At 37.9% G+C, this 6426-nt stretch overlaps 1 long non-coding RNA gene across 1 annotated transcript; it reads right to left on the bottom strand.

The window, feature by feature from the left end:
• Window positions 1–520: 520 nt before the first annotated feature.
• LOC133855005 (uncharacterized) lies at window positions 521–4268 on the bottom strand. Its single transcript, XR_009896902.1, has 3 exons — window positions 3698–4268; window positions 2083–2180; window positions 521–808 (listed from the first exon to the last, which is right to left on the bottom strand). It is a non-coding gene; the product is annotated as an uncharacterized LOC133855005 (long non-coding RNA).
• Window positions 4269–6426: the final 2158 nt, after the last annotated feature.

The raw sequence follows: 6426 nt of genomic DNA, 5'->3' as shown, positions 1-6426 counted from the left end.
GCTAAGATAGCTAGCAAACAAAAGCTAGTGATTGCAGCGGGTGGACTTAATTAAGCTGGGGCGGATATAGTCACCAGCACTGAACAAGTAAGCTTTCTAAGGTGAGGGGCATAACAGCCATGAACAGGTTAGTATTTAACCTAAGAATAAGAGGTCTGAAGAAAGATTATCATAAAACACAAACTAATCAGTCACAACGATGCATACTTAACACATATTATCATCTACCATCTCTTCCATTATTTATTTTCTATGTTTTATCTTTTTTATATGGGAATCAGGGGACTCACTTGTTTGTTTATGTAAATATGATAACGTCATCTTTACATTGATCATGATGTAGGAATTGAGAACAAAGGTTGTGACGACCCGTTTTTTTTTTTTTTATACAAACATAAAACGAGTCATCGCAGTGACACGACTACGTGTCGCTCAGCCAACATATGGCACATGCCCCATAACATGTACCTGATAATCAGAGTATAACATACATCTATCTATGCAGCGGAAAACATAAATCTGAATAGCGGAAATTACAACTTATACATCTATCACAAATTAATTACAACAAAGAGCCATTTAACATCTATCTGTATGAGTCTTATTAACACATTATTTACAAAACTACTATAGCTTTACAAAGAATATGTGACACAAACATCACAAGCTATACCAATCCTATAAAATAGTGGACAACCAGTGGTCCGACAATTACAACCGTCGCGGTGAGCTTCAGTCATAATATCCCAAGCACACTGCTACCGACCCATCGACTATACCGTAGTACCTGCAGCCAAAGAAACATCATCTACACGGTTGTGGTGGTATCCACATCCGCATAGGTGAAATAATGAGTTCACCGCCTTAGTATACCTCATACTAAGACCTCAGTGGTATAAGACTAACTGAGTTTTCACAAAGAACCAACCTCTATTTATTTTTAGTCGTGCGAGCACTATATTAGGCACAATTTACCAATAGCTAATGCAGCAAACACCAACTATTTAGAAAACATTTAAAACATACTATATAGCTGTGAACATATGTAGAAGTTCCAGACATCCCTCCTTGGAAGTTTCTACATATAGACCCCTCTATAATAATACTTTTCACCGGTCGCTTGGACATATGTGCACACGATCACTCCATCACAGATATCACGTATACACATAGGTCTTAAGCAAAGAACATGGCATCTTACTTTTCCGTACTAGGATAACATCCTTCAACAAAACACTCGCAACACCATCTCTAATCGTATTCCAGCTTCGTGCCTTGACGTCAGTAGATCATGAGAGCACTAGAGTTAAACTCAATCATGCTAACACGTCTTTCCTGAAGAACAAGAACAGTCAACCTTCCTACTCATAGACATGCCATTACTCGCACCTGGGTAGTCATGTATCCATGTACTTTCAAGTTCAATGTATGCTATTAACACATGTGACCATCCGATAAAAATATACATAAGATCTTTTCATGAAGACTCTTATGCATACCAATACGTCTAGCAAAACTACTCATAACATAAAAACATCTCTCACAAAACAATGCTATATATGTTATGCATGCCTCAATGTGTTGCTGATACTGCCTCAATGTGCTGATATTGTTACTCTGCTGATACTGTTACTCTGATATGTATGCTCTATACTACATGCTCAATGTTCCGTGCTTGACCAGTATATATTTCCTACTGTGTCACGCTGAAATCATGCAGTTGTTAAATCACGTCCTCTCAAAACTAAACAAATCCAGCATTTAATCCAACACTTTGAAATCATTCAAAACTTAGTTTCTTTATCAAATCTGCGCAGTTTCAACATGACATGTTCTCAAACAATTTGCATAATTTAAATCTCAACCGCAGAACTTAACACTTTAAATCTAGTCAATACTTTTCACTCTTGCACTACCTCTTAAACATCATTGATATAGTTTAAACATAATCGAAACTAATAAGTCATCTCAAAGCATATACATTTCATCATATGGTTGGTTCAGTTTCATAAACAATATATATATTTTTATCAATCCAATACATATAAAAATATATATTTTCTCAGTGAGTGGAATACCCACCTTGGCTGCATTAGACTCCTGACTCGAACTCCCACTGGATTCCAATTACTCGAACTCTACCTTGGAGAACCATTGAAGTCTCCAATTACAACACAATCCTGCAAACATTAGTAACATTAGACTATGCTATTGAATCTCATACTTTATGACGCCTAAACTACCCGCGCTCTCACACGTCGCTTTGTCTACATCTAAAACTTAGTTAAGTGCCTAAACTATTACTAGGTTAACATTTATGTCTAGGTTCATATAATCTTTGTTTATTAATACAATGATGTATTTACTATTTTATTTAGCTTACTTATTATTGTTGCTCCTCATTATCTATGTTAATCATCTAAGTAGTTTAGATTATAGAACATTAATCTTGTTCAACATATTAATTTGATAACTCTTATTAAATTAGATTATAATCACATATTGAATATACATTCGTTTGCTAAAGCTTACGCATCGTCCTCAAAACTAAGCATTACACTTAGGCTCTAGGTCTAACCCATGCTTAGCTTAACTTATCCCAAGGCTCCTAGTGAACACCTAAGCCCGGCATTATCAAATTCTACATAATTAAGCTAAGCCAAAGAATCAAAACTTAAATAAAATATCACAAATGATCCGTTGCAAAGAATCCAACCGTTTAACATAGCTACCCATCAAATTAGGTTCTAAAATGAACATTACTCCTAATCGGTCAGCTTATCGAAAACAGCCCCTTAAATTCATAAAATATCAATCATAAACATTATCATTTCTATTCTAACAATAAGTCAAGATTCTCTTGCAACCAAACCTTTAATATCCATGGCCATATATCGAAACGAATCAAAACTCCTTCATTACATATAATCGGCCAAAGCCATTAAGGGCTACCCAAAAATCAACACCACAAATCCAACCATCAAAGCCCCAACTCACATCCATAAACACCATTAGCGTCTCATCTTCCATCTAAACCGAACATCACAAATACCCCGAAGAATTCTCCCTCAAACGGTTGTCTCTAACTTCATGGGTCAAGCTATGGTGAACCAAAATGCTCATCAAACAACTATACTACGAACTACAATCAGAACCACAAATCAGAAAACCAAATACAGTTAAGGCCTAAAATTATATTCCAACTTACCACATTCGGCCCTATTAGGAGAACACCTATAAAAACAATGTAAATCAAACTAAAAGAACACACCCATTCAATCTAGCCTTCATGGAAGCCTAATCAAAACTCTAACATCAACATTGCCTTCATTCCTCAAGAAAAACAACAATTCAACACAAACCTCAAACTTTATCCATTTGGCCATAACCACCGAGAATCAACCCCAAAAACCCTAAGAGAAACAATCAATCCAATTGGTAAGCTTAACCCAATCAAAGCCCTAAGAACAAGATACAATTTCATGTTATTTAGACAATGGGTATTCTGAAAATACAGTGAAATAGAGTTAGGGATTTTTCTTTTACCATATTTCGGTTAATATCAACCTTAAACCTACAAATCCAAGACAACCACAAACCATCCAACACATAACCACAAAATTCACCCTCCAATCCGCATCTACAGAAAATCAATGGAAATCTAGCAAATCGGAGACAAGGGAAGTGAGAATCTCACCAAAACAGGGGCCAAAATCCCTTGCTCCAGCCACTGCCTCCACAGTACAACGGTGGTCCGACCACCACAGCTCCATAAGCCGCTCCTCCAACAACCAGAATTCCACCGGGAATAGTTGGGTTCAGCTCAGGTCTGCTACGGGTCTCGGGTTTTCTGGGCTCACGGGTCGCGGGTTCAAGCTCCTGGATTTCGCCGGAGCTCCACCATCGCCGGATTTCAGTCCCAGTCGCCGATCATGGAGGATCGGGTCCTCACAGGTTGTGGGTCACGGGTTCTATGGGTTTCGGGTTCTCTCTCTCCCGGGTCATCTCTGGTTCACGGGCTCACCGGAGATCGCGTCGCCGGCGTCCTCTGGTCTCGACGGCGCCACCCACCGGAGGATCGGGCTCCGATCACTCCTCAACTCTCCCGATCTCATCTCTCTCTCAGCATCTCTCGGCTCTCACATCTCTCGGTTCTCTCTCGGTCTCATCTCTCTATTTCTCTCCTCCCTCAGTCTCTCCGACTCTCTCTGTGTGTGTTCGGGTAGAATAGAAAAGAAGGAAGAATAGAAGGAAAAGAAGAAATGAAGAAGAATTGGTTTGGAGGGGGGGGGGGGGGGGGTTGCTGCGAAACTGAGGGGGGAAAATATCCCCCAATAATCCATAGCCACACACGTGGCTATGGATAAGGCCAAGCTTTGGTCTTTTTAAATACTAGCCCATATTCTTTCTAAATTGCGTTATTACCCCATCTTATTTTATTCATTTTATCTTTAACTCATTTTATTTTAGACAACACAAATATTATCACTTAAAACCTAATTATTAATCTCATCTTATTTAAAAATATAAATCATTAAATGCTAAATACCTTATTATTTTTCTTGGTCTTTACAAAGGTGAAAAACCTTTCCCTAATTTTATGGTTTCTGAACTGTCTGATGGGAGCTTGGCACTTAACTTTGGGGGAGCAACCCTTATCTTCATGTCATTTTTCTGTGTTTGCTAGTTCAAAAATTGGGGCGGTATAGTTTGGTATGAGAGCAATTTGCTCTAAAGACCATTGGAATATACTATACCTAGAACTAGTATGTATAACACAAGAGCTTTGTTAAGTAAAAGACATATAACCTTTTATAAAAATCTTTGTGTGAGAAATAGAAGTTATTGAACTGTTACAATTTTGTATGCAGTAGTCATGCTAGAAGGAAAGCATTCAAAACCCCACCCACAAGCATAGTGTCGTTGAAGAAAAAGGGAGGGTCGTTTGGCAAACTCTCTCAACTAAGAGAACAAAGGGCTGCACTTGATCGTCAAATCAAGATGATTGAGGCACTTCCTAGTCCAACACCATATCGTGACACACCTGATACGTCGTTTGAAGAATGGACTATGTGGAATAATGGAGTTAATTCAGTTGTTGGCTCTAACTCTATTGACATTGGAAGTATTTTTGGTGTGGATGTAGATGTGAGTGAAGTGGATAAAGCAGTGATCCCTGCTATGTAAAACAATAGGACCTTTAGATAGAGAGGGTGACGCGAGATAGAACTAAGATTGTTCTGACAGCATATGATAGTAGCAAAAAATATAAATTGAAGATAGAAAAGAGAATTCAGGAAGAGAGAAAATAACAAATATGGAAAAGAAAATCCCTAATTACCCCAAATAAGCAAATAGAGAAATAACTCTGAAAGACTTAAAATTTAATAGATATTTCAAAACTTGATTGAAAAATAACAAGACTAGATGCTTTTATATAGGCTAGGTACCTCATAATTTAACAAGGAAGAGGAAAACAAATCCTAATAGGAAAATGAAAACAAATCCCAATAGGAAAAGGAAAACATAATCCTAATGGAAAAGGGAAAACTCAATCCTTATTGAAAAGGAAAACTAAAAGACACATGCATATTAAAAATAAATCCAAACTAATGTCGATCTTCTTCTGCATTAGTCTCCCTAGGTTGGAAAGAACTCGCCCTCGAGTTCAAGTCGTCTTTGTCAGCATCAAGAAAAATATGGAATCAAGTGATTCACATTAAACACATCAAAGGTCTTTAAATGACTTGGAAGACGAAATTGGTATGCATTATCATTTATCTTCTGCAGAATCTCACAAAGTCCAATCTTCCTCTCTCGTAGCTTGTTATACTTAGTGGTGGGGAAATGGTCACGTGTAAGTACAACCCAAACCAAATCACCAACCTCAAAAGTTACATTGCATCTGTGGTTGTGAGAGTGTGCTTTATACGTTGCATTGCTATCTTTTATCGCTTTCTTGACCTGGTCATAAATTCCTTGGAGATTGTCTGCCATCTCATCAGCTTTAATACTCAATCTATCAATATGGGGAATGGGTGCCAAGTTAAGCACTCATGACGTATTCTGCTCATACACGATCTCAAAAGGGCTCAGTTGAGTCGTTTGGTTCTTGGACCGGTTGTAAGCAAACTTTACCTGTGAAAAAGCCAAGTCCCACTACTTCGGCTTATTTCCAACTAAACTTGTCAAAAGATTTCTCAAGCTCCGATTCACCAACTGAAAGCTCACATCAGTTTCTTCACTCCATTGCTATCTTCTATTGCTTTCTTGACTTTTTCATAAATTCCTAGGAGATAGTCTGTCATCTCATTAGCCTTAATACTCAATCTACCAATATGGGGAATGGGTGTCAAGTTAAGCACTCTTGATGGATTCTACTCATACACAATCTCAAAAGGGCTCAGCTGAGTTGGTTTGTTCTTG

Source organism: Alnus glutinosa, chromosome 13 (assembly GCF_958979055.1).
Source record: "Alnus glutinosa chromosome 13, dhAlnGlut1.1, whole genome shotgun sequence".
NCBI lineage: Eukaryota > Viridiplantae > Streptophyta > Magnoliopsida > Fagales > Betulaceae > Alnus > Alnus glutinosa.
This window is presented reverse-complemented; position numbering and strand designations above follow the sequence as displayed.